Source organism: Pseudorca crassidens, chromosome 18 (assembly GCF_039906515.1).
Source record: "Pseudorca crassidens isolate mPseCra1 chromosome 18, mPseCra1.hap1, whole genome shotgun sequence".
Taxonomy (NCBI): domain Eukaryota; kingdom Metazoa; phylum Chordata; class Mammalia; order Artiodactyla; family Delphinidae; genus Pseudorca; species Pseudorca crassidens.
In genome coordinates this window covers 77441019-77459936 of record NC_090313.1, presented here as the reverse complement: position 1 = coordinate 77459936, position 18918 = coordinate 77441019, and the positions used below count along the sequence as shown (strand labels likewise).

The 18918-nt window shown below is 45.3% G+C and overlaps 1 protein-coding gene across 1 annotated transcript in view; it reads right to left on the bottom strand.

The window, feature by feature from the left end:
- Window positions 1–18918, bottom strand: part of MIPEP (mitochondrial intermediate peptidase) — a 135012-nt gene that overhangs the window by 38638 nt on the left and 77456 nt on the right. The window lies entirely within an intron of this gene.

Below are 18918 nucleotides of genomic sequence, written 5' to 3'. Positions count from 1 at the left end.
TTTATGGCATTTTGGTCAGAAAAGATAGCTGGTATGATTTCAGTCTTCTTATATTTGCTAAGACTTGTTTTGTGACCTATCACATCATCTATGCTGGAGAACGTTGCACGTGCACTTGAGAAGAATGCGTACCTTGCTGCTGTTCAGTGGAATGTTCTGTGTTTGTCAGGTCCGTCTGTATAAAACATGGCTCAAGTCCAGCGTTTTCCCATTGATTTTGTCTGAATGATCTGTCCATTGCTGAGACTGGGATACTGAAGTCCCCTATGATAAGGCTGTCTGTTTCTTCTTTCAGATCTGTTAGTATCTGTTTAATACGGTTAGGTGCTCTGATGTTAGGTGCATGTATATTTATGACTGCTATATTTTCTTGATGAACTGACTGCTTTATCATTATGTAATAACCTTCTTTGTCTCTTGTTACCATTTTTGGCTCAGAGTCTCTTCCGTGTGATGTAAGTATAGCTACCCATACTCTCTTTTGTTTTCCATTTGAACGAACGTCTTTTCCCATCCCTTCACTTTTGAGTCTGTGTCCTTAAAGCTGAAGTGAGTCTCTTGTAGGCAGCTTATTGTTGGGTTTTATTTTTTTAATCCTTCAGACACTCTATGCCTTTTGATTGGAGCATTCAGTCCATTTACATTTAGAGTAATTACTGATTGGTAAGGACTTTTTCATGCCATCTTTTAATTGTTTTTCTGGCTCACTTGTAGTTTCCTTGCTCCTTTTCTGATTAACTTCCTTTGTAACTTGATGATTTTCCACACGGTACACTTTGATTTCCTTCTCTTTATCTTTTCTGAATCTACTGTAGGTTTAGGCTTTATGGTTACCATAAGGTCTACATAAAACATGTTATAGATATAACTGTCTATTTTACACTGAGAACAATTTAACTTTGATCACATAAAAACATTTACGCTTCTTTTACTCCTTTTCTTATATGTTTTTGATGTCAGAATTCACATCTTTTTATATAGTGTATCTATTAACAAATTACTATAGCAACAGTTTTTTTTGTTGTTTTTTTTTTTCTCAGTATGCAGGCCTCTCACTGCTGTGGCCTCTCCCGTTGCGGAGCACAGGCTCCGGACGCGCAGGCTCAGCGGCCATGGCTCACGGGCTTAGCTGCTCCACGGCATGTGGGATCTTCCCAGACCAGGGCACGAACCCGTGTCCCCTGCATCGGCAGGCGGACTCTCAACCACTGCGCCACCAGGGAAGCCCGCAACAGCTATTTTTTAATACTTCTGTCTTCTAACCTTTACACTCGAGTTAACACCATGTTACAATATTGAGTATTCTGCACCTGATCATATGCTTGTCTTTACCAATATGTTGTATGTTTTTATGTTACTAATTAGCCTTATTTCAGTTCAGCTTGAAGAATTCCTTCCAGGTTTAGTGATGCAAGGCAGAGTTAGTGGTGATGAATTCCTTCAGCTCTTGTTTATTAGGGAAAGTCTTCATCTCACCATCATTTCTGAAGGACAGCTTTGCTGGGTAAAGTATTCTTAGTTGGCAGTTTCTTTCAGCACTTGGAATATTCATCCCATTCTCTCCTTGCCTATAAGGTCTCTACTGAGAAGACTGCTCATAGCCTTATGGAGTTGATTTCTGTGTATGAAAGAATTTTTTCTCTTGTAGCTTTAAAAATTCTTTTGTCTTTGATTTTAGACAGTTTTATTATTATGTATCTTGGAGAAGATTGTTTTGGATTGAAATTTCAGGGTGGCCTGTTAGCTTCATGAACTTGGGATATCCAGATCACTCCCCAGGATTGGGACGTTCTCAGCCATTAGTTCTTTAAATAAGCTTTCTACCCCTTCTCTCCCTCTCTTCTCCTTCAGGGACTTCAATGATAACTACATTACTTCTCCTGATGGTGTCCCATTAAGTCTGTAGGATTTCTTCAGTTTTTTTTTACTCTTTTTACTTTTTGGTCCTCTGACTGGATAATTTCAATTGATCTGTCTTCTGTTGATTCTTTCTCCCACTTGGTCAAGTCTGCTGTTGAAGCTCTCTATTGAATTCTCCAGTTACGTTCCCTATCTCTTTGTTGAACTTTTCATTTTGCTCTTGTATTGTTTTCCTCTATATCATTGTTATTCTGTGCTCTCTTTTAGTTCTCTGAGTACCATTAGAACAATTATTTTGAGTTCTGTGTTGGACAGTTCCTGGATCTCCATTTCTTTGGGGTCAGTTACTGAGCCCTGAGGCATACATGGCAGTGGAGGTCATCCCCAGGGGTCTAGGCTGGCGTCTTGCACTCACGTAGCTGCAGAGGCCTGAGGTGCAGTTCCCAGGCTCCACCAGGAGGGGTCAGAGAGGAAGTGGAGGGACTCAGGTGTCAGGGCACATGTGTACCTGTGGGAGAACACTGGTGAAACCTACAGGGGTCTTCACTGTGCTGCACGTTGGTTTCTTTGGCGGCAGAACGTGCTGGGTGTGTCTGCAGAGCAGGTCTGTGATCCGCCATCACTCCTGCGACACAGCTGCTGTTGGCGGCCCCTGCTTCTCCTCCTGGTTCCTCGCCATCTCTGTACATCTCACCTTTGCTGATCTGGGGTGGGTGAAACTGAAGTGGACCTTGGCACGCGTCTGGAAGGCTGAGGAGGCTGGTCACCTCCCCCCGCCTCCTTTCCCAGTGAGGTGCACACTGTCCGGCAGGGAAGCTCCCTCTGGATGTCGAGTGGGGCTGGCAGGGGGCTGGCAGGATGCAGCAACGTGCAGCTGCTCCCTTCTCGTCTTGTGAGGTTATTCTAAGCTTTTTATTTCACTGTTTCTGATATTTCTTAAGTGGACTCTAGGACTCTCCCAGAGATGTTTTTGCTCAGGGATAGCTAACTGTTGATCTCTGTGGGGGACTGAGACTGGCATCTCCTACATTACCATTTTGGTGACTTTACTCTTGAAATTCCAGTCTTGATTACTACTGCTTTGTAGCAAGTTTTGAAATTAGGAAATGTGACTCCTCCAATTTTCTCTTCTTTTTCAGGACCGTTTTGGCTACTCTGGGTCCCCTGCATTTCCATATGAATCTTATAATCAGCCTGACAGTTTCTGCAAAAAAGGCAGCTGAGGGCTTCCCTGGGGCGCAGTGGTTGAGAGTCCACCTGCCGATGCTAGGGGACACGGGTTCGTGCCCCGGTCCGGGAGGATCCCACGTGCCGCGGAGCGGCTGGGCCCATGAGCCATGGCCGCTGAGCCTGCACGTCCGAAGCCTGTGCTCCGCAACGGGAGAGGCCACAACAGTGAGAGGCCTGCGTACAGCAAAAAAAAAAAAAAAAAAAAGGCAGCTGAGATTTCAATAGTGATTGTATTGAATCTGCAGGTCAATTGGGAGAGTGTTACCATCTTAATTGATAAGTCTTCTAATCCATGAATGCAAGACATCTTTTCATTTATTTGGGTCTTCTTTAATTTCTTTCAACGATATTTTATGGTTTTTAGTATACAAGTGTTAAACTTTTTTGTTAAATTTATTCCTAAAAATCAGTTTATTTTTGATGCTATTGTAAATTGAACTGTTTTCTTAATTTTGGGGGTTTTATTGCTGGAGTACAGAAATACAGCTGATTTTTGTTATTGATCTCATATCCTACAACCTTACTGAACCTGTTTTTTAGCTCTAATAGATTTTTGTAAATTCCTTTGGATTTTCTATGTACAAGATCATGTTACTCACAATAGAGAAAACTCTACTTCCTCCTTTCCAGTCTGAATGTCTTTTATTTCTTTTTCTTGCCTAATTGCTCTGGTTTAAACCTATAATACAATATTGAATAGAAGGCAGACAATGTTGTCTTACTCCTATCTTAGGGGAAAGCTCTCAGTCTTTGACCACTGAGTAGAATGTTAGCTGTGGGTTTTTCCTAGATGCTCTTTTATGAGATTGAGAATCAGCACTGACCCTTGATTCCTTGTCCCCAGATACTGATCAGTCCTCAAGTCCTGACAATTTTATCTCAATACATTTCTTAAATTTTTCCCTTATATACATGCCTACTGTCAATGCCCAGATTTAGAAACTCATCATCTCTTGCCTGGATTGTAAGAGCTTTAGGGCAGGGTCTATGTGCATTTATTTTTGTAACCAAAAAAGCTGCATTCATTAAACAAGATCAAGATGCTATGAAAAAGAAAGAGGAAGCATCAGCTACTGGCAATAAAAATATAATCATGAAAATCAAAACTAAAACCAACCAAGCCAAAAACAGGAGGAAGAAAAAAAAAATGAAGGCAATCTCCCAATATAACATTAAACAAAAGCATAACAGGAAGACCTGAAGGAAAGAAAGAGAAACTTGACGGAGGGACGTCAGTTTTGCTGCACGATGAACGTGGTATTTCGAACAACCCTCCTGAATGAAACAACTGAAATGCTGGATAAAAATATATTTTGTAAAAAGATTTTGAGACTGCATTGCTGAGATAGGAGGGAATGAAATATTACCAAGATGATCAAGTAGATCATTTTTACAAATAAAAATGGATGTGTCTAAGTATATGGTAAATTCACTACATTTTTATATGTTTTCTGTTACTTGGATAGATTCTTTTCTCCCTGCCTTCAGTCTCTGTACCCTCCACCTCATCCTCTGTATTGAAACTATAACTCTTCCCTTCTGTTTATATCTGCTCACGTCCCTGCTCTGCTCACAAAGTTCAGGCCTCTCCTCCTGTCACACGTCACTTGTCCCTCTTCCCCTCCTCCTACCCTGGCTTCAGTTGGGGCAGAATCTGAATCAGAAGTGACCAAGCCCAGGAAGGAGGTTATTTCGTACTCCCTGAGGCAGACCTGAACACTCCCCGCTCTACAGCAGAGCATCCCAGACTGCACCATGTCATTTTTCACACTGTCTTATACACACACGTGTCTTTCCTAAAAGACAGTGTCTGTCAAATGAAGTACCACGTGAGGAGAAACGGCGGGGCTGGGATCAAATGGGAGTCGTGGTTTATTTCTAAATGACGTAGTTGTAAAGCATCTCTCTCTGAAAAGGTCTTCTGGTTGATTTGGGAAAGAAGGGTAGAGTAAGCAAAAGAACAGGACAAGATCAGTTAACATGGTGTTCTTCAGACTGTGAGGCCATTTTCCACAGTGGTTTGTGAAACCAATACAGCAGGTTGTAATGAGCATTTTAAAAAATTTAAAAAAAGGGAAAATACTAGAGTACAGTGCACACAATTAGAGTAACTTTTAGTCTGTGGCACTTTTGTTTCAGTTTTACATACCTAAACATATAACGTAAGCATTTTGTATTGTGGGTTTGGTCAGAATGCTTGAAAGTCAATGAGTTAACAGTTCAAGGACACTGATAAGAAAATCAGTGCTACTGTAAGTACAGAGAGATGCCAAGGATATAACAACACATGAAAAAGCTTAAGATGGGTGATCTTAAGATAGTGGATTTCCCCCAACAGGGAAGCACGTGACGAAGAGATCAAGAGCCCCTCCCCGCAGCGCTCTGCATTTAATGCTCGACACTCTAGTGAGTAGAAAGCAGGCTCTCGGATGATGGGCCAGTCTCTCCTGATCCTGCTTCTACTGTCCTGTCTCCAGGGTGATCATGAAGCCTGGTCATCCTCTAAACTGAACAGAAGGAGCTGTAGGTTATAGATTAGGCTCATGAGGTGTAAGCGTTCTGAGGCGCACCGCCCTGGAAAATGAACGACAGTCAATTTCAGGAGTGACCACAATGAGCAAATGCAGATGTGAAAGTAACTCAGGTTACCGAGTAAGGACCGTACCAACGTCGCTTCCCAGACTGGACGACGTACCATGCTAGCACTGGACCTCATCATCGGGAAAGTTGGGGGAAGGAGCGATGCCTGCAACTTACGAGTGAACTGTTTCAAATACGAGGTTATCAGAAATCATCAGGACGAAGTGTTGTGGGTCCTCCCGGGACCAGCGGCCGTGGTCCCCCCAGTGACAGACAGGGCTGGTTCCTCTCTCACCCCCAAGACCAACCACCTACAGCGGTTCCCTCATTTCAAACGAGCCCGCGCAGCAGCACTTGCTGTCACGCTGCTCTTCTAAACTAAGCTGAGGCCGGATATTATTCTCCAAGATCTTCTTATGTATTTACTTATTCACTTTAATTTAAACTCCATATAGGACGGGTTCAAATTTCTGGAGGATATACTAAGTTTTAAGAGGGAAAATGAGTTAGAAAAAGTGTTATGAGATAAGTGTAAACGATCGCTTGATTTATAGACCTCCACTGCTTTCATTTAAAGGACTGAGCATCAAAGGGCTGTTTAGACTGTACGCCGGCTTAAGTGGAAAAAAGTTATTGCTGAAATTGTATAAATCATTTCAAATATTGTTTGATTTTAGCTTTTAAGTGTCTGAATTTTTCTAAATGTTCTGAGAAAGTCTGGTTCACTTTTTACTCTCCATAAATCAGCAAGTATTTCAAAGCTTCCCTGAGACTTGAAAAACATACACATGTGAAAAGAATGATTACGTCATCACTTAGTTAGAGACCTGAAGAGAAAGTCTATTAAATAAATGAACCAGCTGGGTGCTTGCTTTCATAATTATTAATTATATACGTTACAAATCGAGATGTAAACGACTCCAAGGTAAACCATTCTCACACATGAATAACCTGGTCGGGGAAACAGTGCTGGAGCACATGGCCGTGGGCGCACTACTCCAGGGACTCAGTGGCCCGGCCCACGGCTGTCCTTGCGGGGCAGGGATCAGCCTCAACATCCTGACCAAACAATGCCGAACACACAGGGATGTCCGTCTGCTTTAATGTATTAACGTGCTTCTGCTCTCAGCCATCCTACATGCAACTGATGAAGTTATCTTTCCCGCACACCACCTGTATCATGAAATCCCCCCTTTCAATAATCATGTATTACACTGACAAGAATAGTAACAGCAATGATACTTAACATTTGTTGTGTGTTCAATACGTGCCAGGCACTGGGCTAAGTGCTTCTGACATGCATGATCTCACTCCCTCTCCACAATAACCACACAGGTCAGAGCTCACCGTCACAGAGGAACATCTGAGGCCCCCGAGCGGGCATCTGAGCCTAGAGGTCCATATAAGCATCACGCCTGCATCACCCACCACGTGGGGTGACCTCACCCTTGGGGGAGCCTCTGTTGCTCATCCCCCCCACCCCCAAGAACTCCAGCCTCCCTGTCTGTGTCCACACCTCACTGCCTCACTCCTGCCTTCATAATCTGAATACACACTCTTGATCCAGGAATAGTCTCAAACACACGTGCTGGCTCGCTTTCAAATCACAGATCCAACCAGAAATATGCCACTGAGACCGTGAACACGACCAGGATGCTCAATGCCCCTAGTATTACTTGGTGCGATTGTGAAAGTTCAAGCCACTGGACCAGTGAAGGACACCAGGGTCACAGAAATACTGAAAAGGGGCAGCAAAACATTATTTATACGTGTTGTGAGGTTTCATCTATATATGTAAATACACATTTAGAGAGAGAGAGCGGTATCTGGAAAACCTCCAAAACCCAGTGAATATGTATTAAAAGCAGCAGGTGTTCATTAAGAATGCCAGCCACAAAATCAACAAACTAAAATAAATAACTTTCTATGTGCCGATGATAAACAGCTAGAGGAAGCGGGAAAGAGAGACTAACAGACCCATTCACAACAGCAAAAAAAAAAAAAAAAAAAAAAGTCATACAACAGGAATACATTTAACAAGATGTGTGAGGCACTTCTAAGAAGACCAGTAAATATAAAACGGTGTGATAGGAACAAGCAGCTCCGTAACAGAGTAAGGCATCTGTGTAAAAAAACAAAAACAGAACAACTGATAACAAAAAACGTCACAAAGGATTATCCAGCCTCAGCAGGAGCCCTGAAACGGAAGCTCAGACACAAATCTTGTATATGAAACTCAGCATCTCATAAAGGAGGCCTTTTCAAATCAGTGGGGAAAGTGGGTTTTTCAAAAACCAATTAGAAAAAGTAAAGCTGGTTCCAAATCTCATACTTTACACCACTAGAAGCTTAAGTAATCAAAGATTTAAAAGTCAAAAATAAAACCACAAGAGTCTAGAAGAAAATATTGGCAAAAATTTAAATATTCTCAGGCTAACAAGTTATTTTTAAGCGTGACAGGAAACTCAGAGAAAAGCCTGATAGATTTAACTAAAAACAACAATCACCACCATCTAGCAAACTGACAATAAAACCTTCTGAATGTTAAAAAAAAAAAAAAATTACAAACGAAGTTGAAAGCTGAATAACAAGATGTGGGAAATATTTACAACAAAAAAGATAAAAGGTGAACATTCCTATAAAAATCAGTAACAAAAAGATCAACCTAAACATGGGAAAATGACAAAAATAGGCAATTCACCCCCTAACATCCATACAGATGGAAAAATGTCATAGGGGAAGATGCTGGTTTTACTGGTAATAAAAGAATTACAAGTAAAAATAAGTTACAGCATGTGTGGCCTATCACACTGTCAAGGGAACGCTATCTGGACTTTAACTTTGCACGTGTGTGGGAAATAAACTGTGCGTGACTTGCAGCCCAGCAATCCCACTCTGAGGAATTTACTGTGACAACAGAGCAGCTGGGCAGGCGCACACAGGTCTCTGCGTCCACAGGGTTACCTGCTCCATCACCACCACCGCCCTCTTGGCTCAGGAGGCCACACGACGCCCCCCTCCACGGGTCCCACTTCCCGCCCTCCCCGCTTCTCCCGCCCACTCTCCACTGAGCTCTCGTCGGGAGCAAAACTGCCTGTATTTTCACCTGCCCCCTTGACGGCCCCCTTCACTCTTCTGCTGCAACAGAAACCTGGCTCTCCCCGCGATCTCGGGCCCTCCCCCGGGTCCCCGGCCTGGACGGGAGGCCGCGGTGCTGCCCAGCTCCCGGCTCCCGCGGCTGCGGCCACTCCTTCCCGGAGGCTCTCACTTCTGCCTCATCTTCGCTCTCGCCAAGGCTGCTCCTGTCGCAGGTCTGAGGGCGCCAGCGACCGCTCAGCGAGTCCTTAAATGCCCCTCCCCCCGCCTCAGAACCTGCAGCTGCCCCTCACAGGAGGCCGCGGGAGCACCCCAGGGAGCACCCCGGGTTACGTGAGTGGCCCCCGAATGCCACCGCCCGCGTCCCTGCAGGAGGGAAGCAGGCAGGTCAAGGGTGGAGGCGACGTGAGAGGGCGACGAGGTGGAGCCGTGCGGCCTCCAGGAGAGGCCAGCGCAGGAGTGAGCCTCCCCGAGCCCCGCGGGGGCCGGCTGCCGGCACAGCGGCTCTAGCCCGGCAGCTTCGGCCTCCCGACCTCCAGAACCCTGAGAGGAGAAACGCCTGTGCTGCTTTAAGCCGCTAAACGGGCGGAGGCCTGTGACAGCAGCGACAGGAAGCTCACGGCGCCCTGGCCTCCGGACTCCTTCCCTTCTTCCCCTCCTTGGGGGACGCCGTCCTCGGCCCCAACTCGTGTCTCGCGCCCACGGTTACGCCTGCACCATCGCTGTCTCCGAGGCCCTTCCCTCACTCTAGGAGCCGGTCCCAGACCCCGCCGGGACTCGGGACCCGCTGAGCCCGCCGCCTGCGCACAGGCCGCAGCCCCGGGACTCATGTTCTCTCTGCCCGGCAAGCCCACGGTGGGTCATCAGGACAGCTCTGCACACTCCAAGGCCACCACCTCCTCCCGTGCCACCGGACCCACGTGGCAGAGCCACAGCCCTGGCCAGAGCACGGCACCTGAGCCCCCACGGCCGTGCCGTGGCCCGGCGGGCCCCTAACGCCGTCTTGGGAGCTAGCAGCGCCATGTCCCCACTCACTCCCTAACGCCCACGTGCTGAACCACAGAACAAAGCAGCCCGAAGGGAACGTCCACCATGGCCCCTCCGGGCCCCAGCCTCTTCCCACAAGCGTGCGCCGGCGAGGCTGACCCTGCGCGCCTGTGGAAGACTCACCCCCGGCCACGTCCCCATCACTCTCGGGCAGCGTTACTGTCAGTCTCTGCAGATCCTTCCCACCAGCCTCTGCGTGTCATTTCTCTTCTTAAAAACCAAAATGAAATCCAACAGAGAAACAGCCTCTCTGCCCCACGCCCCTTCCAAGCCCCATTCCTCTCCCCTCGCAGGAAATCACCAGGGCGTCCCCAAGTCCCCTCCCTCCGTCCTCTCCTGACCCGCACTCACTGGGCCTTCACTCCCACGGCTCTACCGGGACTGTTCTCACCTGGGTCACCAAGGACCCAAGAGTACAAACCACACGACAGCCCTTGCATGAGGCTCAAACAGGCAGAGCTAGGGGTTACCTCGTGGGGAAGGTGCGTTGACTGAGGGGTTCAGTGCCTTCTGAGGTCCCGGAAATGTTGGTCTCCTGACCTGGGTGGTGGTTACAAAGGTCTGTACGTATATAAAAATTCATGGAGCTGTATATCAGGATTTGTGCACTGTATATAAGTCATGTCCAATAAAAAGGTTAAAAAAAATCTTCAATAAATATTTGCTGGGCGTGTACCTTGCATACCGTGTGGGGCCCTGGAGAAGCGGTGAATAAATGAGAATGGGCCTTGCTCTTAGGGAATTTCACTCCATTTGGGACGACAGGAATTAGTCAAATGACATCAAGAAATGAGAACCTGGGGTGAAGGATAAGGAGGGCAGACCTGCTTTCTGTAAGACTGTGCAACAGAGGAAGGACGGGGTCTGGAGAAGCAGCCTTTCCCGGGAGGCGAGCGTGGAGAAGAGGAGGGGGCTCCGGGCAGGCGGTGCGCCACAGCCTGAGGCCAGAATGCAGGACCCGCAGGACCGCGGCGGGAAGGCCCACCCCCAAAGGGTTTCCAGGGCACACTGAGAAAAGGTCTCGCTGCAGTGACAAGGGCTCCTCACTAACGGCCCCGCGTAAGGCCGGCCCACCCGGAGCAGAGGCAGGTGAGACGCATGTCTGTGTCTGTGGGAGCTGGTTCCATCTTCAGGTGCGTGTGAGAGAACAACGTGACACGGTGTCCCAGGGGACGGGGCCAGAGTGGGAGGGAGACCAGCTGCAAACCCTTCCACGCCTTCGGATTTTTGGTCACATGCATGCATGACTCAAACATAGTTAAAATGTAAGATTAGCATCACTCAACCAGAGGCCTCTTACAGGAGCTGGTGCTGCCCCCAGAGTCCCAGGGGCACAGGTATAAAAAGACCCCAGGACGAGCCCTCTGGGCCCCGAGCTCCCTGCATCCTGCCCACGCTCACCATGGATCACTAGGGCGGAAGCTTCTGGAAATGTAAACAGCATCAAATCTACAAGACACACGTGTATTATTTAAAACGCAAAGTCTACCTGGTAAAGAACAAATGAATATCCTGGATTTTAAAATTTCCTTTTATCTAGCCTATGTGAATTTTCAGGCAAAAGAAAAAAAGCATAGCACTATTCATGGAAACCAAGATGAAAATGAGAGTCGGCGACTTGGCTCAAAGGACTACATTATAAAAACCACCGGGTAGTCACATAATTTCCTCATGTTTTAAATCAGTGAAATCTAGAGTTGCAGCTGTCCCACAAACTGAAACCATATAAATTTTTAGAAAGTGAGTCAATTGTGAGATTAAAGTTTCAATTTATAACACTTCTGTGTTTTAGTTACAAAGTCATAAATAAATCTAGCATGACAGAGAAGGTAAATATTTTCTCAGTTGTTTATGCAGCCAAAGAGGAAAGGAATTTAACATGCAATTAACCACTTAGGTTTTTCTAGGTATGTACCATATGGTCTTTGTATTTAAGATAGAGAAAAAATAAATATTGTTTTGTTTAATCTAACATTTGCTTAGCAACGTCAGATACTCCAAACTGTGCCACCTGGGCATGCCTTTACCTCCCAGGAGACTTTTTTCATTTGTACCAGAGCCAGGGCATAAGAACAGGAGGAAATGTAACCTCTTCCCCGGGGGGAAAAAGAGCTAAAATAGGAGAAATGAGAATTTCTACCAAATAATTGAAGTGGAATTCTCTGGAGAGAAAAAGATGAACTTTTAACCACCTCGGGGTCTAGTTCTACTGTTTAACAGACAGTATTTTTTCTTTTTTTTACACATTGAAAAAAAGAGACATTTATGCCATTCTTTGAACCCACATCTGAGCAAGTGTGAGGTAAGAATAGACAAAGGTCAAAAGCAGACCTCGGATTTCTATATAAAGGCTCCCACGTGATCAAAGCTTTCTCTCACCAGGCTTTCTTTAAAAATAACTAATAAGAAAACATCTGATTGCCATTTTAATCTAGATAGAAATCATCTAATAGATATTTCCTTATCTTAGTGTTTTATCAGTTAATCTAAAATTAGAGCTTTTAAAATAAACTCATGAATGCTTGACGCCACATGGTCAATAAGCTGACACAATTTTATTATGAACTGAACTTGTGACATCTATGAAGAGCTTTGAAATATACATTCAAAATTAAAGCTATAAAACCGGAATTCCTCACGTGCTGGAATGCACACATGTCGGGTATCTGCATGGATCTCTATACACACTCACGTGTATATTTTGAAGAAAGAAGTTCTTCAGTGAGCAGGAGAGAAAATAACCTCTAGCGGTAGCACACCCCAACCGTGGGGAGCAATGACATCCTCTCGTGGCGAGTGTTTCTGTTACCTTTCTTCTTTTGAGACTCTTGAAAAACCAACCAAAGGGAAACACCACAAAGCAAGCGCACACGGCCGGGCTGCCCCCAGCCTCTCCCGCTCCCTCCCCTCCGCAGGCTCAGCCCTCGGGGTCAGGGGCGGCACGTGAATGAACGTTGACCCGGGTGAGCACACTGGACAAACGACCGGGTCACCCCTGACTGCACTCCAACTCCCAACTGGTCAACTAGCGGCCACTGTCCTTTGCACATATCATCATGACAGCGGCAAACACCAGCTTAAGAATCTGCTCGAAAACTTGAGCAGTTTCCAGACGGGAAGCCCTCAGATCACATGTGAGTTGTCTGATGAAAGTTTATCTATCAGTCTGTTCTTTGGGAACTCACAACACGCATCCACGATAAATGTCCTACAACTGATGGTCCAAGCGACATAGCACAATGTAACCCTAAATTAATAGAAAAGGGCACAGCGTCGTACTGTAATAGTGGTAGAAATAGGAAATACGTTTAAAATTTCAGTTTTTGCTGGTATTTGAGGAAAAGCTGTTTCAATCAGAAGATCTTCCCACCGACACCGGCTGACCCGGGTGTGCCACCTCTTGCAGGTCCCCCGCACAGGGGCGCTGTCCCCCTCCACAGCTCACAGCATCCTCTCTGAAGGTGAACACCTCCCAAATCTACACGGCTCCCGCCAGGATCTGCTTCCTGGCCTTCAGACCCATGGATCCAACAGCATCCTCACCTCAGACCAAACCCTTCCCCTCTGCACCCCTCCCGTCTTCCTGTTTCACTGACGCCAGCCCTGCCCACCGCGGGGGCCGCCCCTCCCAGCTTATGGAGCGCCAGCACCAAGTGGGTTTGCGGGCTCCTGTGCCTCTGACCCTCCTCTGCCCGTCCAGCGGCCTCTTCCTCCTTGTAGCTAACCTCACAGTGTCACCGAGCTGCGCCTGAAGGGTGTTCAGCCCCCAGGGATGCTGGCCCAGGTGAGGGCACAGCCCAGCAAGGGGGAGGAAGAACGCAGGGCCTGATGAAAACGAAGGCGCCTCTTTTCCTCACCCATCCTTCTGGGGAGAAGCCTGCCTCTGGATATGAAAACTAATATCCCAGCGTACCCGCTGTACCAGCTGTACGATGCAACGGAAAGCCTCAATGTGCTGTAGGTTGTCGTATAAATTATATTTTCCTTTTCTCATTGTTTAATTTGAGGAAATAAAATGATTCATTGGAGAAAAATAATCTCTGGAGATGAGTAGAGGGGAAAACTGCCCCTCCTCTGGTCTCGGGGGACTCGAGAAGTCTCCTGTCCATCTCACGTTAGAACCTGGCAGTCGCCCTGAACCCAACTTCCCGCCCCGGCCCCGCCAGGCTCCCCACCTTCCACACCCACCTTCCACACGGTCCCCGAACCTGCCCGACACCCCCTCCCCCCACCAGGGCTGCCAGCAGCGCTGTCCCAACGACGCACGAATAACTTTCCAGCTGGTCCCCCAACCCCTCTGTACCCCATACACGGCAGCCAAAACAGCCTTTCAACACGTAGGGTACGTTCTACATACCAAGAATATATTCCTATACTCCACAGAATGGCCAATTTATCAACCACAAGCCTATTAATCAGTTTAAGAAATAAAATATTTCTAAGACTTCTGTGCTCCCCTTCCTTGCTCCAAGCGGTTAGCACTGCCTCAATTCTGGGCTTACTATTCCTTCGTTTTCTTTACAGTTTTAATAAGTACGTAGAGATCTATGATAATGCACTGCTTAGTTCTGCGTGATTTTGAACTTTATATAAATGTACAAAATCTATTTCTTCTGAAGCTCATTTTTTTTTTACTTTACATTTTGCTTCTCAAGCTCATCATCGTGATTTCCCTGCTGCACAGTATCCCAGCCAATGAATATGCCCGAAATCATTCATCTATTTTTGTGCTCACAATCGCGTGGGTTCTTCCCAGAAGCCCCCTCCTTTCCCCCTCATTTACAAACAGTGCTGTTGTACACATTCCTATCCTCAACGCTTAGGACCTAAGACAACACTTTCTCTGGGTTCCACGTAGGAGGTGAACTGCTGGGTCACAGGGTCTATCCTCAACGTTAAGAGGTGACACCCAGCTGATTTCCAAGTAGTCACGGCAAACGCAACTCTGCCCACGTGTGACTGTGACTCCACAGCCTGGCCAGCACTGGTCACTGTCTGTGGTTTTCTCTGTCGCCTGATGGGTGAGAGTGAGACGGCATCCTGACACGGCTTCACCGCATGCCCCAACGAACACCGAGGTCATCTTATGCAGTGCATTCAAGGCACCGTCTTTTCCAAGATGGTACTTTTTTTTTTTTTGGCTAAATATCTAAAATTATATATTTTTTAACATCTTTATTGTAGTATAATTGCTTTACAATGGTATGTTAGTTTTTGCTGTATAACGAAATGAATCAGTTATACATATACGTATGTCCCCATATCTCTTCCCTCTTGCATCTCCCTCCCTATCCCACCCCTCTAGGTGGTGACAAAGCACCGAGCTGATCTCCCTGTGCTATGCAGCTGCTTCCCACTAGCTATCTACTGTATGGTTGGTAGTGTATATATGTCCATGCCACTCTCACTTTGTCCCAGCTTACCCTTCCCCCTCCCCGTGTCCTCAAGTCCATTCTCTATGTCTTCATCTTTATTCCTGTCTTGCCCCTACGTTCTTCAGAACCTTTTTTTTAGATTCCATATATATGTGTTAGCATACAGTATTTGTTTTTCTCTTTCTGACTTAGTTCACTCTGTATGACAGTCTAGGTCCATCCACCTCACTACAAATAACTCAGTTTCGTTCCTTTTTATGGCTGAGTAATATTCCATTGTATATATGTGCTACATCTCCTTTATCCATTCATCTGTTGATGGACACTTAAAGGTTGCTTCCATGTCCTGGCTATTGTAAAGAGAGCTGCAATGAACATTCTGGTACATGACTCTTTGAATTATGGTTTTCTCAGGGTATATGCCCAGTGGTGGGATTGCTGGGTCGTATTATGGTAGTTCTATTTTTAGTTTTTTAAGGAACCTCCATACTGTTCTCCATAGTGGCTGTATCAATTTACATTCCCACCAACAGTGCAAGAGGGTTCCCTTTCCTCCACACCCTCTCCAGCATTTATCGTTTCTAGATTTTTTGATGATGGCCATTCTGACGGGTGTGAGATGATATCTCATTGTAGTTTTGATTTGCATTTCTCTAATGATTAATGATGTTGAGCATTCTTTCATGTGTTTGTTGGCAGTCTGTATATCTTCTTTGGAGAAATGTCTATTTAGGTCTTGTGCCCATTTTTGGATTGGGTTGTTTGTTTTTTTGATATTGAGCTGCATGAGTTGCTTGTATGTTTTGGAGATTAATCCTTTGTCAGTTGCTTCATTTGCAAATATTTTCTCCCATTCTGAGGTTGTCTTTTCGTCTTGTTTATGGTTCAAGATGGTACCTTTCATGTCCTGTGTTTTTTGTACCACAATCAAAATTAATTAATTTAAAAAGGAAAAGAATCCTTTTCCAGTTACATGTGTTGAAAACCTCTACTTCCAGTCTGTAGCTTTTCACTGTTTTTCACCTGGTTTTTTGATGAACGGAAGACGCAGATTTTAATACAGTGGAATGTATCAGTCTACTGTTTTACAGTTTATGTCTTTTGTGTTGTCTGTATGACATGCGAGTCTGAGCAGGAACAGAAAGGAGCTGTCAGAAGGACACTCCCATCATCTCTACAAATTTAACTCTTTACTTATTTATCACAGAATGAGAGAGATCCAAGTTTCCTCTTTTCCATATGGACGATGGATAGCGACAGCACCATTTAAAATAAACCAATCTCTTCTCGGCCCACAGACCTGCAGTGTTATTCAGCTTGTGGTCAAGAGGCCGTAAATGTGCTGAGCCAGCTTTCAGGTTCTGGGCTCTGCTCCACCATCTGTCCCTGCAGCCCTTGCAGCATCGTTACACTGTCCTAATTCCTACAGCCTCCTCTGAGTACTAATCCTGACGGGGCAAGCCCCCCCACCTGCCACTGTTCTTCAAAGCTGCTCCTTGGCCATCGCGCTTCCACATAAAATCATACACTCAGCTTGTTAGCTTCGAGCCAACAAACGAGGAGGATCACATTACATTACGAGTATAGGTTAAATGGAGAAAAGGTGATATTGTTTTTATATCAAATCTTCCTATCTATAAATATGGTTCAGTTCTTTGTTTGTTTAGGAGCCGGAAATTAGCTGCTTTTTTAAAAAGATGTCTGGGGAGGCACCCCCTTATATTTTTTCTTGCCTTAATGGTATATTTACAATTGTTTTGTTTGTTGCTGGTAAACAGAGATGGATTAAATTTTTATATATTGTTTATCTAGAAAAGTTGCTAACTTCTCATTAATTTTAATAATTTACCGCTACACACTCTGGATTTTCTCAGCAATCAATCATCTGCAAATACTGACAGTTTTGTATCTTCCTTTCCAGTGCTTCTATCTTTTCTTCTTGTCTTACTATCCTGATGGATACTACACCGAAGAATTCCAATGAGCACCCTGGTCTCATTTTCCATGTTTACGGGAAGGTTTGTTACGGGTCTCATGATGAGTTGACAAATGGATGAGAGGCCGAAGTTGCTACGCAGGAAGGACAGAACACTTGTGCAAATCTAAACGAGCGCTCAGACATTAAAAAAAAAAGACAAGCCTTTAAAGAATGCCTTTTTTCTCTAAATGTAGCTATGCTTCTTCTAAAGACCTCCCAAAACAACTGACACAAAGAGCTACAGCTTACTGACCATGAATGGGGGAGGTAATCTCAGTGAAGAGATAAACCTTTATATTTTCTCAAAGGAGTCAGAATAAGGATAGTGGACTTAATAACAACATCCTTCCTTTTAAATTAAAAATAATTTACTGATAGTTGATGCAGAATTGGGTACCAATGTCACCTCATCTTTGTATATCTAATCACTACACAAAAGAAACCTGCATGGTGAGGAAATCTGAGTTCTCTTCTTTTTTATTTTTCTAACTTTGTTTTTATTTTTATTTTGGCCATGCCGCACGGCTTAGAGGATCTCAGTTCCCCGACCAAGGGCTGAACCCAGGCCACGGCAATGAAAGCACCGAATCCTAACCACTGGACCACCAGGGAATTTCCTGGGTTTTCTTCTAAAAGGAGACACAGCTCAATTGTTATAAGACTTAAGATAAAGCAAGCTGGGGGTGACAACTCAGCCAAGCTGGAGTGGCTTCAGAAAGCAGCCCAGTTCCTCCTAATATTGGTGTCCCTACGACTTTACTACCCTCTGGTGATATAACCACGTGGAGTTCAAGTCACACTGATTTTAAAGCTAAGCAAAGAAGAACATAAAATGAGCACAAAAGCACGTGGGTCAGGCAATGCTCCGTAAACGGGAAAACACCCTTAAAGGATGTCGTTTTTCCCTACATGTAGGCAAGTGTTATTATGATTCCACTGATGAAGAGTGAGACTATTCTTATTATTACAGATTTTCACTAATATAGATAATTCAAGTACACAGTAGTACACAGCACTGGAACAATGAATTTCTTATATATATGGTCAAAAATAGGAAGGTAGTGTGACTAGCATTACGCATCACAAATAGACGACGAAACTTCTATGACAATCAAACACTGCTGATAAGGAATCTTATGAAGATGAAATTTCCTGTGACTTTCGTTGTCTGGTAAAGATGAACAGTCCCACATGTTCAAGTATTAGGACCTGAAGATCTAGTGGACAGTTACAGTTTACTGATGAACTTAAACTCAGCACAACACATGCTGGTATCCAACACTGTTATCAAATGAAACCACATTTATTTGGCATTTTACGGCTTACAGAGCATTTTCAAATGAGCTTTCTTTCTATGAGATGGGCTAAGCTGGACCTTCCGGTGGCCACCATGCCACCAAGTCAGGGCCACCTCCCTGAGAATAAGACAAATCCAGAGAAAGACACAGCTGAAAGACGAAAGAAGGAGAAACATTTCTAACAACACTGTGTAAGAACTAACTCAACCCAGCTAACCGGCGACCAAACAGACCGACCCCTGCACCTTCTAGCCACGGGGCTCAATAAACACCCTTTCTGCTTAAGCCCCTAGGAGTCGGGTTCCCATCGCTTGGACCTGAGGTCCCGAGTGATATGAAAGCGCCACTCTCCTGAGTGCCAGGACCCAGGGCACTCTTCCCCAGCATGCAGCTTCCTCACGGAACCTGGGCTGATGAGGACACGGCTTCAGGCTGGGTGGGAATCCCAACACCA